Genomic DNA, 18,636 nt, shown 5'->3' with positions numbered 1-18,636 from the left:
GAAGAAAACCCATTATGATGTCCATGTTTCTTGATATAATAAACCTGTCTTCAAATCTTGTTTTTGTTAGTCCAGTGGTCTATTTAGAAATTTGCGGCCACCACAAGCAGTCACCCACATAAATCTTAGACTAGTATATCTCCTATAAACCAGGCACACAGAAATGCATAATGAAAAAAATTAAAACCACCAAAACATTAGCTCCAGTAATGGCAGAGAATTCAGAAATCAGGCCTAAATTTTTGGAAAATGTCTGCCACTTAAGATAAGATCTTAAGAATCTACTGAAGATTAGGTTTTATCCCAAGTTATAGCCAAGATATGGCTTCCCACAAATATACATCTCCTTGTTCCTGAGAACTCTTACCAGTAGTTGAAATCTTCAGTCCTAGAGCAGAAGTGGACTGTAGTCAGCCACATTCGGTTCAGGATGCCTGGGTTGAAAAAGTGAGTCAAGGGCAACAGGTCAAAAGTCCTCTTCTTCCGTACTCTTTACCTAAGGAGATAGAAGTAAGACAGTACTTAAGGATTAAAAAAAATACCTCTCATGTGTATATAGTGTATGCATGCCATTCTTTTATTTCTACAAGAAAGACGTAGTTAATACAAGACGCACCATTAATTAGGCTGTAGATAACTTACTCAATAAACACAATAATGGTAAAATATATGTTTTTTTCTCCTTGAAGAACATGTTGAGATGTTTTATACAGAAATGAAAACCTCATTGATTATCCCTTGGTTATATATTCAGCAAGCCATATCAGAAAGGACTGGCTTCTTCCAGAGCATAGCCATTACTTTGAAATGAGCATAATTTGAATACATAAACTCTTTAACTGGGAATCAAATATAAGACTGCACATTCATTTATTTAAATTTCTTGTATCATGGGTGAAACGTATACACAAATCTCAAACCTTTGGCCACAATTGTTTCTGTAATTTGGTTATGAGTAGGTCTTCAATAATACATAATATCATAACTTTTAAACAACTTAACAAACATGAATTTTTTGACTACTACATTTAGACTTCAATAAATACCATACCATCAGGGTGATACCCATGAACCACAAAACATAATATCAAATCAAGTCAAGTTCTGGTAGAGTGAATATATTGTTCCAAGGATCCCATGAGGCAAGTCAATCACTAATTGAAGAGAACGCCAATGATATTGATGTGCCAGAATGAATGAAAGCTATCATCTTTTTAAAAGATGTATGTATTTATTTGAGAGAGTGAGAGTGAGTGGGGGACAAAGAAGAGGGAGAGGGAGAGAATCCCAAGCAGACTCCCTGCTTAACCTGGATCCTGACACCAGGTTCAATCACAACCCTGAGATCATGACCTGAGCTAAAGTCAAGAGTCAAATGTTCAACCAACTGAGTCACCCATGTGCCTCTATCTTTTTGCTTCTTCTTTTTTTGTTCCCCCCCCCAAAAAAAAACCCAATTATCTTAAAAGCCACGTTCACTGGTCAGATACTTATCATACTTGGAATTTCTCAGTCACCAAAGGCAGATACATTTATTTCATGGGGTGATGCATCTCATTGATTTTCAGCATTCCAAAATGAAACTTGAAGAACAATAACTAAAGTATCAGCCTCAAAGCAACAGAATTAAGATTTATAGAACACTAAAATTAGACAAACTATTCTAAAAGTAATTTTCTCTTAGATGAGAATAGATATAGATTACCAAAATAAACTTCTCACAAGGATTTAATAGTCTGAAACCCCAAATAAAGTTCTCTCAGAACAAACATAAAGAAAGCACAATCTTAGCAAAAATGATTGTTATCTCTCAGGCTCCATGATTTTTAATAATCATGGTTTTTAGTCTGTTTTGTCTTCTCTAAGTAATATGAAATCATATAATTGACCCAACTCATAGCATTCCCCATGAATATAGCCCTTGGAATTGAAAGGCTTATCAAGGATCACAACCTTAAACTGTAATATTAGAGCAGATTGAAGTTAAAGCATATTCAATGTGGGAAACTTGGGTGCTGTCGAGTTTCCCTAGAGGCAGCAGGCTAGAAGAGTATTTATTCAGTAGTTTTTATCTAACACAACAGAGATAAGACTGTAGTTAAAAATGAGAATTAAATCTCTCATTTTATATGATCGGTGCATATTATACCTTAATGGAGAGACAAGAGTTGTCAAAAAGGACCCATTACATGAGTCCTGGACCACTGATTCATCAAATACCATAAAGGCAAACATGCAGGTTTTATATTTTGGAGAACTTCTCAGGTGGTTCCATGCAGAAACAAGATCTTACTACTAGTTACCTCTTTTCTACATATCCAGGAAGCCATATCAATAACAACCTGTATCAACCTTAAGTGTATACAAATGAACCACATGAAATTCAGGATATGGATATCAGATATTGGACAACTCATAATTGTTTTCAATGTCACAAATTAAAGGCAATATATATATATATATATATATATATATATATATATATATATACCTAAATTTCAAGGTGGTTGTTACAACCCTATTTTCTTTATGTTATAACTTGTCATAAGTAACACAAAATATCACAAAATCATAGCAACTTGAACATAATATAATAAGGATAAATATGCCTTTTCCTGTATTTGGACAAAGAGAATATCACACTGTAAAGACCTTATGAATAAATCACAAAACTTCTCAACATTATATCAATCTAGTTTGTAAAAAGAAATTACGTTTTTATCATAAGCATTTCATCAAATAAGTCCACCAGGCACCATTAAAAGGAACCTATTATGAAATTCATATTGATTTGGTTCATAAACCCAGTCTACTTGAAGGCCTTATTAGTAAAACAAACATTATTCACAGCATCTTCTTTCATTATTTTGATAAAAACGGAACCACATGCACTCTGTAGGTGAAAAGCAAGTCTCAGGTTGCTCATAACTTATTCCATTTCAAGTTTCATGTGATAGGCATATTACTGAATCTTACATTCTCACCCTAATTGGTGGACTCTTTCTGTTATAATGAGTTCATCAATGGCTAAGCACATCCTTACACCATTACAGTTTCTTAATTAGATAATAGGGGGAAATGGCCTTCTTATGTATTCAGAACGAAATGGATTTGCACATTGATTATGGAACCAATGAATCACAAAATTTATAAAGTTTCAATCACATCAAGTTGAGATTAAAAATATGAATTTTTTCAAGAGGGTCACAGCAAGCAGGTAAACCACATACTGAGAGAAAAAACAAGATTATGCAAACCTTGTTTAAATGAGTAAACCTACTTGTCTTAAAAGTGAATTTTCAATCTTCTAATGATTTATTTGGAATTTATCTTTCAGCAAAGGCAACCAGTTATCCATAAACAATGGTTTGGTGCATCTCTTGCCAGCAGGACTTACAAAAATGCCCAATGTGAAAATCAAGTGCAAAGTTATTCATCATTTTATCCAATTTCAACCTGGGCAAGTATATTACTGAAAGTTACATTCTTACCCTAATTATGAGAGTCTTTCAGTTATAAGAAATTAATCAGGGATAAAAGAATAATCCAGCATTGTTAAATACTGTATTAATATTATAGAAAAAATGGTTGGTTTATTTGTGTATTTAAACTCTACTGAATATAGTGTGCTGAATATAATTCCAATGTATCATAACATTTTCAGCATTCAATTAACTCAATTTCAGGTACAAGGTAAAGATTTTTAAATCAGTATAGCATCAGATATGTTAATATATCATTGAGAAAAATGATCTCTAATGTTGTTCATGTTTCTTAAATGAGTAAATCTAATTGTTATAGAAGTGAGTCTTCACTATTTTAATAGTCTCTTTGGACTTTTCAGTTAGTAATGGCAGCCACTGTCTCATAATAAATAAGATAGTGCCAGAAGGATTTACTGAAAAAAAAACTCAAGAAAGAACAACCAATGTCTCAGTATCAAAAGTCAAAAAAAGAGGAAATTACATATATATTTATATTTTATATATAAATACATTTTAATATATATTTGTATAATAAATAAATATATGTTTAAATAAATAAATATATGTAAATATATTTAATATATTTATATTTATATAAATATATATCACATAAAGAATGAAAACTTATTGTTTTCTTATCAGTGTGTAGATAGAAATGTGCAAAAGAAACTTCACACAGAGATTTCATTGAGACCCCAAATTACATTCTAGTCAAAGGGAACTAAGGAATCCAAACTTCTTGCCACATGATTGTCATCTTCACTGAGCTTCAGCATAATCCAACTGAGGTTGATTTTTGTGTTTTCACTTCTGTACAAGACATTAACTTATTATTGACTCAAGCCCTCACATTTGTATGCATGCATACATTAGACTAATATGATTACCAGAGGTAGCTTCCCTAAGCACTAGTGTTAAAGTGGATTAAATGCTGTCATATTAAGTTTCTGGACACTTGGATGGTATAAATCACCCTATGGATGACAGGGCAAATAATGTTCTCTGTTAGTAGTATTTCTCTAAGAGGATAAAAGTGGAACTACAGTAAAAAAGAAGGATTACATATTTTATGTGTGTATGGTTCCTGCTTGGTCTTTCTTTTTCTTTAAGATGTTATTTATTTGTCTGAGAGAGTGAATGCATGAGAGATAGAAGGAGAGAGAGCATGAGGGTGGGGAGAGGTGCAGAGGGGGAGGGAAAAGTAATATCCCCGCTGAGTGAGGAGCCTGATATGGGGCTTGATCCTAGGACCCTGAGATCTTGACCTGAACTGAAGGCAGATGCTTAACTGACTGAACCACCCAGGCACCATCTGCTTGTTCCTTCTATATGATTGATATATTTGCTACACGAAATATGATCCATTACTTAAACTGTGGACCAATAATTAGCCACATATGTTAAGAACTAAGAACATATCTTGATGTCCCAAAAGTTCATTTTCACTTTTGTTTAACCCTGCCTTTGGAGATGTGTCTTGAAAGAAGTTTTGTGGACGATGTTGAAGAGGTTACTGCTTATGTTCTCCTCTAAGATTTTGATGGATTCTGGTCTCACATCAAGATAAAAAGCATTTCACTTACTTGGGGAGCATAAGGAATAACATGGAGAACATTAGGAGAAGGAAGGGAAAAGTGAATTGGGGGAAATCAGAGGGGAAGATGAACCATGACAGACTATGGACTCTGAGAAAGAAACTGAGGGTTTTGGAGAGGAGGGAGGGTGGGGGCTTAGGTGAGCCTGGTGGTAAGTATTAAGGGCACATATTGCATGGAGCACTGGTTGTGGTGCATAAATAATGAATCTTGGAACACTGAAAAAAAAAAAAAAAAGCTTCTGCACAGCAAAGGAAACAGTCAACAAAACAAAGAGTCAAGCCACGGAATGGGAGAAGATATTTGCAAATGACACTACAAATAAAAGGCTGGTGTCCAAGATCTATAAATATCTTCTCAAATGCAACACCCAAAAAAACAAATAATCAAGTTCAAAAATGGGCAGAAGACGTGAACAGACACTTCTCCAAAGAAGACACAAATGGCTAACAGACACATGAAAAAATGTTCAACGTCGTTAACCATCGGGGAAATTCAAACTATCAGGGAAAATCACATAAGATATGACATTACCCCCGTTAGAATGGCAAAAATTGACAAGCCAAGAAACAACAAATGTTGGAGAGGATGTGGAAAAAGGGGAACCCTCTTAGACTGTCGGTGGGAATGCAATTTGGTGCAGCCACTTTGGAAAACATGTGGAGGTTCCTCAAAAAATTAAAAATAGAGATACTCTATGACCCTTCAGTTGCACTACTGGATATTTACCCCGAAGATACAGATGTAGTGAAAAGAAGGGCCATATGTACACCAATGTTCATAACAGCGATGTCCACAATAGCCAAAACGTGAAAACCAAATGCCCTTCAACAGACGAATGGATAAAGAAGATGTGATCCATATACACAATGGAAAATTACTCAGGCATCAGAAAGGATGAATACCCAACTTTTGCATCAGCTTGGATGGGACTGGAGGAGATTATGCTAAGTGAAATAAGTCAAGCAGAGAAAGTCAGTTATCATATGGTTTCACTTATATGTGGTACATAAGAAATAGTATAGAGGACATTAGGGGAAGGAAGGGGGAAAAGAGGGGGGATGTATCAGAGAGGGAGATGAACCATGAGAGACCATGGACTCTGGGAAGCAATCTGAGGGTTTCAGAGGGGTGGGGGGATGGGTTAGCTCGGTGATAGGGATTAAGGAGGGCACATATTGCATGCAGCACTGGGTGTTTTGGAGATTGTTTGACTATAAGCAATTGTCTGACTATAAGCAAACAATTAATCATGGAAGACTACATTAAAAACTAATGATATACTGTATGGTGACTAATAAAACATAATAAAATTTTAAAAAAGAACCAAGAATATAGGTTTATATTGAAAATCGGAGAAGAAATTATTACCTGGAAAAAACAAAAGCTTCTTGTTACCATCCCTTCATTAAATATACAGGGATCCATATCAGTAACAACTGGCATCATACATAGCATATACATTCTTTTATAATAAATGTAATAAAACCACATGAAACTTAGAATATGGATACAAGATTTCAGGCCACCTGCAACTGTATTCAATTTCACAAATCAAAGGTAACCTGCACATGAATCACAAGCTATTTCCCATAATTGCCAACAATCTTTCAGCTATGATTAGTATCTGAATGATCCACAGATGTCGTAACACCATAGCAACCAAAAAATAGAATAATGTGATGTATAAACAATGAATCTTGGAACACTGAAAAAGTAAAATCAAGTTTAAATTAAAAAATAGAATAATATAAGTAAGTCATTTATTTGTGCATTTATAGCAAATGAATATTTTACTAAAGAGATGATTATAATAATTACAAAACTTTACATCTCTAAAACATGTTTAGGATTTAAAAGTAGGTCCTTAATGAGGAACGCATTTAGCAAGTCAGTCACTCATTGGAAAGAATAGGTATTACATACTCTTTTTTCATGAAGGAGTGTATTTAATTATTTTAAAGGACAGAATTCACTAGTCAAATAAACTATTTGAAATTTTTAATCACCAAAAGTAGAACTTACGTCTTTTCCATAGATTGACACATCTCTTGCTGGTTGGATATTCTGAAGTCCATGTTGAGGAAAAAAATAAACAAAGATATCAACTCTAACAATGAACAAATATTAAGAATAAAGACACTAAAATCAGGATACAAAAATCGTTTCAAAATCTTCTCGTAGAAACAGATAAAGATAGATAAGATTCCCCAGAAGGGTTTTTTTCTACAAATCCCCAAATAGAATACCCCAGAAAAATTTAATTGCTGCTTACGCCTTATTTCAAGAATTGTCACTTTCTTTGGGCCTTGCATAATACTACTAAGCATAATTTTTACATCACCACATCTCCTCAAGACACTGTTCACATATACATCCACTTTGTCTTGTAAACACCAGAACAGCATCCTTAAACGGTGGTTCAAAAGGGATAGGAGATTTTTATATCAACATGGACAGGACTGGAAGAGATTATGCTGAGTGAAATAAGTCAAGCAGAGATAGTCAATTATCATATGGTTTCGCTTATTTGTGAAACATAAGGAATAACATGGAGGACGTGGGGGATGGAGAGGAGAAGGGAGTTGGGGGAAATTGGAGGGGGAGATGAACCATGAGAGACGGTGGACTCAGAAAAAAAAACTGAGGGATCTGGAGGGGAAGGAGGTGGGGGTTGGGTGAACCTGGTGGTGGGTATTATGGAGGGCACGTATTGCATGGAACACTGACTGTGTGCATAAACAATGAATTCTGGAACACTGAAAAGAAATAAAAGAGATAGGAGACCATTTAGATTCACTATACTATACTTGGATGATAGCACTTGTCTCAGTTTAACATGCCAAATAATGCTCTTCCTCAATAGTTTTTATCTAGGAAGATAGAAGTAGGACAGGAGTTCAAAATCAGAAATATGGGCATATATGGCTTATAATACTATTTATTAGTGGAGAGATGGTTTATGCCATCACAAAGATACTTTACTAAGGATCTTAATAATTGATTCCCCAACATTAAGACAAACCATACAGTTTTCTTGACATTGGATACCTTGTAATATTACATATCATACCATAGAGAGAGTAAACATGAGTAAAAATGTTCCATTATTTAAATGAAATATCAGTAAACAATACACATTTTTGAAGGAGATGTCATCAAGAAGGGCATTCACTCACTGAGAAGAACCCAAAATGGGGTTAATGATGACTGAATTGGTGAACTTAGTAATTTCTAAGTTCATGTCAGGAGCAACTGTCATCATTTACAGCATACATTTTTGTTATTCTGAAAATAATGGGGTCACATGATACTTATAAGATAAAATTTAGTCATCAAATTATCCAATTTAAGTTTTATAGGTCATCAATTTGGTCATCAAATTATTAATAGGCAAGGCACATTACTGAATCTCACATTCTCCTCTATTAGCACAGTATTGCAGTTAGGGGAAGTTTATCAGCGACCAAAAGCAACATGAGAATCCTGTAATAATAGAGCAAATTTTTTTTCTAGACATTTATTTACACCTAAATGAATATTGCATTTTGGACTAGGTAACAGAAAATCAAACAATTGTTTAACATTCAATTATCTGAAGTTCATATAAAAAGTACATATTTTGCCAAGGGGATTATATCAAGAAGAAAAAAAAAAGTATTGATATTCAGTTTTCCTGAATTAATAAAACTGCCTGAGGTGTAAATCTTCACTAGTTCAGTGTTTGTATGAGATGATGTGTTTGAAGAGGTGGGGGGTGGGAAGGTGGGTGACCCTGGTGGCGGGTATTATGGAGGGCATGTATTGCATGGAGCACTGGGTGTGGTGCATAAATATTGAATTCTGGTACACTGAAAAGAAATTTAAAAAATTTAAAATTAAAAAAAAGAAGCCACTGATCTCTTATAATGGAATATTTCTTGGAGTCAAGTCTTAAAACAAAAAATGAGATAAAAAGAGCTAAGAAATGAGATATGAATATGCCATGTTATTAGAAACTACAGATAACTGAAACAAAGATTAAAGAATAAGAGGTGTTTGTTTATTTATAGGTACATTGATAAGGTTTAGCAAACAAGTCATTTATAAAATTTTATTATCTCAAGTTCAAAATAAAATTCTCCTAGAAGGGAAATAGTTACTATTATCTGTCCCAGAATTGTCATTTAATCCTAGCCTAATTCTATTGAGCATAACTCTTATATATTTTTATTTACTTTTTAGAGGAACTTTATTTTTTTTAAGATTTTATTTATTTATTTGAGAGAAAGCATGAGAACACAGGAAGAGAGTGAGAGGGAGAGGTAGACTCCCTGCCAAGCATGGATCCTGATGCTGGACTCAGTCTCCGGACACCAGGATCGTGATCTAAGCTAAAGAAAGTGACTTAATCAACTGAGCCACCCAGGAGCCCTGAGCATAACTTTTATTTTTTTAAATTATAGTTTGTTTTTAATTTTTAAAATTTCTTTTCAGTGTAACAGAATTCATTGTTTATGCACCACACCCAGTGCTCCATGTAATATGTGCCCTCCATAACACCCACCACCAGGGTCCCCCAACCTCCCAACCCCCGCCCCTTCAAAACCCTCAGATTGTTTTTCAGAGTCCATAGTCTCTCATGGTTTATCTCCCCCTCCAATTCCCCTCAACTCCCTTCTCCTCTCCATCTCCCCATGTCCTCTGTGTTATTTGTTATGCTCCACAAATTAGTGAAACAATATGATAATTGACTCTCCCTGCTTGACTTATTTCACTCAGCATAATCTCTTCCAGTACCGTCCATGTTGCTACAAAAGTTGGGTATTCATCCTTTCTGATGGAGGCATAATACTCCATAGTGTATATGGACCACATCTTCCTTATCCATTCGTCTGTTGAAGGGCATCTTGGTTCTTTCCACAGTTTGGCAACCATGGCCATTGCTCCTATGAACACTGGGGTACAGATGGCCCTTCTTTTCCCTACATATGTATCTTTAGTGTAAATACCCAGCAATGCAATTGCAGGGTCATAGGGAAGCTCTATTTTTAATTTATTAAGGAATCTCCCTACTGTTCTCCAAAATGGCTGCACCAACTTGTGTTCCCACAAACAGTGTAGGAGGGTTCCCCTTTCTCCACATCCTCTCCAACACATGTTGTTTCCTGTCTTGTTAATTTTGGCCATTCTAACTGGTGTAATGTGGTTTTAATTTGAATCTCCCTGATAACTAGTGATGACGAACATTTTTTTCATGTGTCTGATAGCCATTTGTATGTCTTCATTGGAGAAGTGTATGTTCATGTCTTCTGCCCATTTTTTGATATGATTATCTGTTTTGTGTGTGTGTGTGTGTGTGTGTGTGTGTGTGTGTGTAATTTGAGAAGTTCTTTATAGATCCTGGATATCAGCCTTTTGTCTGTACTGTCATTTGCAAATAATCTTCTCCATTCCGTGGGTTGCCTCTCTGTTTTGTTGACTCTTTCCTTTGCTGTGCAGAAGCTTTTGATCTTGATGAAGTCCCAAAAGTTCATTTTAGCTTTCGTTTCCTTTGCCTTTGGAGATATATCTTGAAAGAAGTTGCTGTGTCTGATATTGAAGAAGTTACTGCCTATGTTCTCCTCTACGATTTTGGTGTATTCCTGTCTCACGTTGAGGTCTTTTATCCATTTCGAGTATATCTTTGTGTATGGTGTAAGAGAATGGTTCAGTTTCATTCTTCTATAGGTAGCTGGCCAATTTTCCCCAGCACCATTTATTGAAGAGATTTTTTCCACTGTGTATTTTTCCTGCTTTGTCGAACATTATTTGACCATAGAGTTGAGGGTCCATAATTGGGCTCTCTACTCTGCTCCACTGGTCTATGCGTCTGTTTTTGTGCCAGTACAATGCTGTCTGGTGATCACAGCTTGTAGTAAAGCTTGAAATCAGGCAACGTGATGCCTCCAGTTTTGTTTCTTCCTTTTCAACATTTCCTTAGCAATTTGGGACGTCTTCTGATACCATATAAGTTTTAGCTCCAGCTCTTTGAAAAATGCTGGTGGAATTTTGATCAGAATGGCATTGAAAGTATAGATTGCTTTAGGCAGTATAGATATTTTAACAATGTTTATTTCTCCAATCCATGAGCATGGAATGGTCTTCCATATTTTTGTGTCTTCTTCAATTTCTTTCATGAGTGTTCTGTAGTTCCTCGAGTACAGATCCTTTACCACTTTGGTTAGGTTTATTCCCAGGCATCTTATGGTTCCTCAAGCTACAGTAAATGGAATTGATTCTCTAATTTCCCTTTCAGTGTTTTCATTGTTAGTGTATAGAAAGCAACTTATTTCTGTACATTGACTTTGTATCCTGCCCCATTAATGAATTGCTGAGTGAGTTCTAGAAGTTTGGGGGTGGAGTCTTTTGGGTTTTCCATGTTAAGGTATCATATCTGCAAAGAGAGAGAGTTTGACTTCTTCATTGCCAATTTGAAAACCTTTAACTACTCTTTGTTGTCTGATTGCTGTTGCTAGGACTTCTAATAATATGTTGAACAAGAGTGGTGAGAGTGGGCATCCTTGTCGTGTTCCTGATCTCAACGGGAAGGCCGTCATCAGCTTTTTACTGTTGAGGATGATATTGCTATCGGTTTTTCATAGATAGATTTTATGAAGTTCAGGAATGTTTCCTCTATCCCTATATTTTGAAGCGTTTTAATCAGGAACGGATGCTGGATTTTGTCAAATTCTTTTTCTGCATCAATTGAGAGGACCATGTGGTTCTTCCTACTTCTCTTATTGATTTGTTCTATCCCATTGATTGATTTGTGAATGTTGAACCATCATTGAAACCCAGGGATGAATCCCACCTGGTCATGATGGAAAAATTTTTAATGTGCTGTTGGATCCTATTTGCTAGGATCATGTTGAGAATCTTAACATCAATTTTCATCCGTGATATTGGTCTGAAATTCTCCTTTTCGGTGTGGTCATTGCCAGGTTTGGAGATCAGGGTGATGCTGGCTGAATAAAAAGAGTCTGGAAGGTTTCCTTCTGCTTCAATTTACTGAAATAGCTTTGGAGGAATTGGTGTTATTTCTTCTTTGAAAGTTTGGTAGATTCCCCAGGGAATCCATCGTGTCCTGGGCTCTTCTTTATTGGGAGATTTTTTAATCACAAATTCAATCTCGTTACTACATATTAATCTATTCAGTTTGTCAATTTCTTCCTGGTTCAATTTTGGAAATTTATAGATTTCTAGGAATGCATCCATCTCATCTACGTTGCTTAACTTATTGACATAAAACTGTTGATAATAATTTGTGATGATTGCTTCTATTTCCTTGGTGTTAGCTGTGATCTCCCCTTTTCATTCATAATTTTATTAATTTGGGTCTTCTCTTATTTTTTGTATTAATATGGGCAATGGTTTATTGATCTTACATATTCTTTCAAAAAGCATAGAGTTTAATTGATGCATTCTACTGTAACTCTAGTTTCTATCTCAATGAATTCTGAGGTGCACATACACCCAGGGCCAGAGTGGAGAGCACTGAGATATCCTTGTCTTAAAGTATCCAACTGCAGCACCACTCCAGGGTCGAGAGGGTCTAGGGGATGCTGATCCCCTCACAGATGCCTGAATTGGGCCTCAGCGTAATCCTATTGAGCATGACTTTTAGGTCATCACCGTTCTTCGAGACCATATGAGTTCTCATCATTAACCAAAGCAAGCCGGGAGTGACGTGTGACGTCCCTGGCCACCGAGAACCTGCTTACCGAGGCTGCGATCGGGACAGCGCCATGCCCCGGGGTCCCGAGACCTGGGCCCTTTGGGCCGTTCTGGGAGAAGCAAGACTTGGTCGTCAGGGCGAGATCCTCACTGAGGGACGGGGCTCTAAGGGGAAAGGGAGAGGCCAGCTGTCAGAATGGGCAGCTCTGTGGCACGTGCCATGCGGACACCACCTTTCATAGCCGAAGCCGTGGCCACAGAAGGCCAGGCATGTGGCTGACCCAGCCCTGGCTCGTGGCCACCAGCAAGGAGCAGGGCGCAGTGGAGCAGCTGCCCATTCCTGGGCCTCTGGAAACAATGGAGACCGGGGTCCCTGTGGGAGACTGACCTTGCTGAGAAGGCCCCAGAACAAGGAGGGGAACACAGGGTTTTCGAGGGCTCCCCCGATGTCCAGCGGGGACCCGAGCAAACGGTGGCGGTGCCAGAAGTGATGGCCAGGAGGACGCTCGCCCCCAGATTGGCCCAGCTGTGGTCTATGCATCCGGACGCTGGCACTGGCAGCCAATGTGGGCCCCCACGGCCAGATCGGCCAGGGCAGAAGAGGGAGTCACGGGTCACCGTCTCCCACTAGCGCAAGGCAGGAGGCCACTGCCCGCCCTGCAACAGGGTCCTGACTCTCCCACTGTGGCGGCGCTTCCTCTGGGGGCCTCCCAGGACCGGCTCTCCAACCATGCCCGCTGTGGCCTGCGGCACTCCCATACTTCCCCAGGGCCAGCCAAAGCTTGCTGACTCGCGAGCCCGAGGAACCATGGAGGGCTGTACTTCAGCAGCCTCCCAGCCTCCCAAAGTCTTTGGCAGTCTGGTGCATGCGTCCGGAGCTCTGCCCTCTCCAACGCCAAGAAACAGGCGCTGGGGGTGGCTGGAGCAAGAACCACACGCTGAGGGGGACAGAAACCCCTGACGCCCAGGGTCTCACGTCCACTCTGCTCACGGGCGCACAGGACACAACGGGAGGCACAAGGGGGCCTCAGGGGCACGCGGGTCTGCGGCGGCATCTCCCCGGGCTCCAGGCCTTGCCAGTCACCCGGCCCCCCGAGCGCATTCCCCGCACCTGGGATGACTCCAGGGCGGCTGTTCAAGGGCAAGTCAACGCCGTTTGGACAACGAGGGCCCCCACCCCGAGCTCAGTGCTGGAGCCAGAGCCCCTGCCGTGATTCGGGCTTCGGGGACGACGCCCATGGCGCCTGGCGTCTCCCTCCGGGCCCAGAGTCTCCCACTCACCTCTCTTGGGCAACGCCGCGCTGACAACCTGGCGCCCGAGGCCCGCTGAAAGACACAAGGAGACAAGGTTTCCTAAGCCATGGCGCCCAGGGAGCTGTCCTGGGAGGGGGATTGGGTCGCTAGGCCGGGCGGCATGCCTCCACACCTCCAGGGGGCCCCTGACGTGCACGGAGAGGCCAGGGCTGCGGCAGGGAGCCCAGAGAGATCGTTGGTATCTCTGGGCCCCCACGGCAGCGCTCCTCCAGGCTCCCGAGGTTCTGGGGGATGCTGATCCCGGCACAGACGCCTGCACTGGGCCTCAGCGTAATCCTATTGAGCATGATTTTTAGGTCATCATCGCTCTTCGAGACCCTATGAGTTCTCATCATTGACCCAAGCAAGCGGGTGGCGATGCGTGCGTTCGCAAAGCACCCAGAACTTGCTTACCGGGGGTGCACGCCACACAGCACCCTGCCCCGAGCTGCTGAGATGTTCGACCTGTGGGCAGGGCTGGGCCGAGCCAGACGTGCTCATGCGGCCGAACTCCTCGATTGTGCATGGGGTTCTGAGGAGAGATGGAGAGACCAGCTGTCAAAACTCCCTGGTCTGGGGCGTCGTCCAGGCGGCCGAGGGTTCCCTTTCCCAAGGTCCGGGCTGGTGGCGCCCGGCCCATGGCTGTCCCACGCGTGGCTGGTGTCCACCAGGAAGGAGCAGGGCCCAGGGGCCCAGCTGCCCTTACCTGGGCCTCCCCAAACAAGGGAGCTCGTGGCCCCTGGGGGAGCCCAGCCTCCCGCAGAACGGCCCCTGAACATGGCACGGGACACAGGGTTTCGACGGGTCCGCGCTGTCTCCCGGGGACGCGAGCCAAGAGAGGCGGCCCGGTCGCCGCCCCACCACACCTCGTCCCACCTGGGATCCAAGGATCGGAGCCCCTCCACTGGAAGCCCAAGGTTGCTCGGGCCCAGGCTTCCCCCAGGGCCGAGCAGTGAAGGCCAGGATCCTATCCAACACTGCAGCAAGGCACACCGCCCACCGGCCCCCCTGGGCGAGCGAGCGGACTCTCCCCGCGCAGTGCCCCTTCGTCAGGACACGGTCCTGGCTGCTTGAGAGTCTCAGGCCAGAGGCTGCGACCCCATGGGAGCTATGGCCTGGGACTCGCACATTCCTCCCCGAGGCCCGGTGGACCCTTGCTGTCCCGCCAGCACCAGGAATCCTCCTGCGCTCTTGGGAAGCAGCCCGCCGGGGTCCCAAACGCCTTGGGCGTCTGCTCTAGGGGACAGGAGGAGCTCAGGCCACTTGAGCCCGCCGAAAGCAGCCACGTCCCGGGCTTCGAGCCCCTCCCCGTTGCTGAAGGACCCAGAGGCTTGTGAGACCACGGGTCTCACGTCAACTACGTTCCCGGGCCCACGGGACAGGCCGGCATGGGTCAGGATGCCTCGGGGCCGCCTGGGCCTATGGCGGTCAGTCACCCCGCGCTTCCCAGGCCTTGCCAGCCCCCCGGCCCCACGTTCGCATTCCCGGCACCTGGCATGGCTCAAGGGCACACGCTCCCGGGAAGCTCAACGCCCTCTGGACACCGGGGACGCCCACCCCAAGCCCAGGGCCAGCTGCAGAGGCACTGCTGGCGTACCCGCTTCCCGATCCCAGGCCAAGGCCTCTGGGGCCTCCCTCCAAGGCCAGACGCGTCCGCTCACCTCTCCTGCTTGTCCACGCACCGAGAACCGTGCCAGCGAGGCCCGCTGAAGACACAAGGAGACGAGGGTGGCTACGCCATGGCTCCCGGGGAGCTGTCCTAGGAAGAGCATTGGGTCGGCAGGCCAGCTTCAATGCCAGAACACCCCGGGGGCACCCGCAGGTGCGCAGACGTTCCGGGGCCAGAGCAGAGGGGCTCGAGAGTTCGTTCTCCTCTAGCGCCCCGCTGCAGCGCACACTCCATGCCCCGAGGGCCTGGACGATGCTGATCCCCGCACGGTGCCCTGCATTGGGCCTCAGCGTAATCCTATTGAGCATGATTTTTAGGTCATCACCGCTCTTCGAGACCATATGAGTTCTCATCATTGACCCAAGCAAGCGGGGGGCGCCGCGTGACGTGCCTGGCCACCGAGAACCTGCTTACCGAGGGTGCGATCGGGACAGCGCCATGCCCCGGGGTCCCGAGACCTGGGCCCTTTGGGCCGTTCTGGGAGAAGCAAGACTTGGTCGTCAGGGCGAGATCCTCACTGAGGGATGGGGCTCTAAGGGGAGAGGGAGAGGCCAGCTGTCAGAACGGCCGGCTCTGTGACACGTGCCATGTGGGCACCATCTTTCATAGCCGAAGCCTGTGGCCGCAGATGGCCAGGCGTGTGGCTGACCCAGCCATGGCTCGCGGCCACCAGCAAGGAGTAGGGCGCAGTGGAGCAGCTGCCCATTCCTGGGCCTCCGGAAACAATGGAGACCGGGGCCCCTGTGGGAGCCTCCCCTTGCTGAGAAGGCCCCACAACAAGGCCGGGAACACAGGGTTTTCGAGGGCTCCCCCGATGTCCAGCGGGGCCCCGAGCAAAGGGTGGCGGTCCCAGAAGTGATGGCCAGGAGGACGCCCGCCCCCAGATTGGCCCAGCTGTGGTCTCTGCATCCGGACGCTGGCACTGGCAGCCAATGTGGGCCCCCACGGCCAGATCGGCCAGGGCAGAAGAGGGAGTCACGGGTCACCGTCTCCCACTAGCGCAAGGCAGGAGGCCACTGCCCGCCCTGCAACAGGGTCCTGACTCTCCCACTGTGGCGGCGCTTCCTCTGGGGGCCTCCCAGGACCGGCTCTCCAACCATGCCCGCTGTGGCCTGCGGCACTCCCATACTTCCCCAGGGCCAGCCAAAGCTTGCTGACTCGCGAGCCCGAGGAACCATGGAGGGCTGTACTTCAGCAGCCTCCCAGCCTCCCAAAGTCTTTGGCAGTCTGGTGCATGCGTCCGGAGCTCTGCCCTCTCCAACGCCAAGAAACAGGCGCTGGGGGTGGCTGGAGCAAGAACCACACGCTGAGGGGGACAGAAACCCCTGACGCCCAGGGTCTCACGTCCACTCTGCTCACGGGCGCACAGGACACAACGGGAGGCGCAAGGGGGCCTCAGGGGCACGCGGGTCTGCGGCGGCATCTCCCCGGGCTCCAGGCCTTGCCAGTCACCCGGCCCCCCGAGCGCATTCCCCGCACCTGGGATGACTCCAGGGCGGCTGTTCAAGGGCAAGTCAACGCCGTTTGGACAACGAGGGCCCCCACCCCGAGCTCAGTGCTGGAGCCAGAGCCCCTGCCGTGATTCGGGCTTCGGGGACGACGCCCATGGCGCCTGGCGTCTCCCTCCGGGCCCAGAGTCTCCCACTCACCTCTCTTGGGCAACGCCGCGCTGACAACCTGGCGCCCGAGGCCCGCTGAAAGACACAAGGAGACAAGGTTTCCTAAGCCATGGCGCCCAGGGAGCTGTCCTGGGAGGGGGATTGGGTCGCTAGGCCGGGCGGCATGCCTCCACACCTCCAGGGGGCCCCTGACGTGCACGGAGAGGCCAGGGCTGCGGCAGGGAGCCCAGAGAGATCGTTGGTATCTCTGGGCCCCCACGGCAGCGCTCCTCCAGGCTCCCGAGGTTCTGGGGGATGCTGATCCCGGCACAGACGCCTGCACTGGGCCTCAGCGTAATCCTATTGAGCATGATTTTTAGGTCATCATCGCTCTTCGAGACCATATGAGTTCTCATCATTGACCCAAGCAAGCGGGTGGCGATGCGTGCGTTCGCAAAGCACCCAGAACTTGCTTACCGGGGGTGCACGCCACACAGCACCCTGCCCCGAGCTGCTGAGATGTTCGACCTGTGGGCAGGGCTGGGCCGAGCCAGACGTGCTCATGCGGCCGAACTCCTCGATTGTGCATGGGGTTCTGAGGAGAGATGGAGAGACCAGCTGTCAAAACTCCCTGGTCTGGGGCGTCGTCCAGGCGGCCGAGGGTTCCCTTTCCCAAGGTCCGGGCTGGTGGCGCCCGGCCCATGGCTGTCCCACGCGTGGCTGGTGTCCACCAGGAAGGAGCAGGGCCCAGGGGCCCAGCTGCCCTTACCTGGGCCTCCCCAAACAAGGGAGCTCGTGGCCCCTGGGGGAGCCCAGCCTCCCGCAGAACGGCCCCTGAACATGGCACGGAACACAGGGTTTCGACGGGTCCGCGCTGTCTCCCGGGGACGCGAGCCAAGAGAGGCGGCCCGGTCGCCGCCCCACCACACCTCGTCCCACCTGGGATCCAAGGATCGGAGCCCCTCCACTGGAAGCCCAAGGTTGCTCGGGCCCAGGCTTCCCCCAGGGCCGAGCAGTGAAGGCCAGGATCCTATCCAACACTGCAGCAAGGCACACCGCCCACCGGCCCCCCTGGGCGAGCGAGCGGACTCTCCCCGCGCAGTGCCCCTTCGTCAGGACACGGTCCTGGCTGCTTGAGAGTCTCAGGCCAGAGGCTGCGACCCCATGGGAGCTATGGCCTGGGACTCGCACATTCCTCCCCGAGGCCCGGTGGACCCTTGCTGTCCCGCCAGCACCAGGAATCCTCCTGCGCTCTTGGGAAGCAGCCCGCCGGGGTCCCAAACGCCTTGGGCGTCTGCTCT

General features: G+C 45.3%; 4 non-coding genes and 2 pseudogenes across 4 annotated transcripts; all 6 read right to left on the bottom strand.

Annotated features, from left to right (window-relative positions):
- Nucleotides 1–4,249: 4,249 nt before the first annotated feature.
- Nucleotides 4,250–4,325, bottom strand: LOC125105844 (uncharacterized; annotated as a pseudogene).
- A 3,059-nt stretch (nt 4,326–7,384) lies between these two features.
- Nucleotides 7,385–7,459, bottom strand: LOC125105846 (uncharacterized; annotated as a pseudogene).
- Nucleotides 7,460–12,689: 5,230 nt separating this feature from the next.
- Nucleotides 12,690–12,770, bottom strand: LOC125105842 (small nucleolar RNA SNORD115). Its single transcript, XR_007129092.1, has one exon. It is a non-coding gene; the product is annotated as a small nucleolar RNA SNORD115 (small nucleolar RNA).
- Nucleotides 12,771–14,349: 1,579 nt separating this feature from the next.
- Nucleotides 14,350–14,430, bottom strand: LOC125105840 (small nucleolar RNA SNORD115). Its single transcript, XR_007129090.1, has one exon. It is a non-coding gene; the product is annotated as a small nucleolar RNA SNORD115 (small nucleolar RNA).
- A 1,588-nt stretch (nt 14,431–16,018) lies between these two features.
- On the bottom strand, nt 16,019–16,099 carry LOC125105833 (small nucleolar RNA SNORD115). Its single transcript, XR_007129083.1, has one exon. It is a non-coding gene; the product is annotated as a small nucleolar RNA SNORD115 (small nucleolar RNA).
- Nucleotides 16,100–17,679: 1,580 nt separating this feature from the next.
- On the bottom strand, nt 17,680–17,760 carry LOC125105834 (small nucleolar RNA SNORD115). Its single transcript, XR_007129084.1, has one exon. It is a non-coding gene; the product is annotated as a small nucleolar RNA SNORD115 (small nucleolar RNA).
- Between the last annotated feature and the right edge of the window lie 876 nt (nt 17,761–18,636).

Source organism: Lutra lutra, chromosome 7 (genome assembly GCF_902655055.1).
Source record: "Lutra lutra chromosome 7, mLutLut1.2, whole genome shotgun sequence".
In the NCBI taxonomy this organism is placed as follows: domain Eukaryota; kingdom Metazoa; phylum Chordata; class Mammalia; order Carnivora; family Mustelidae; genus Lutra; species Lutra lutra.
Note: the sequence above shows the minus strand (reverse complement) of the source record. Positions and strands in the feature narration are given on the sequence as shown.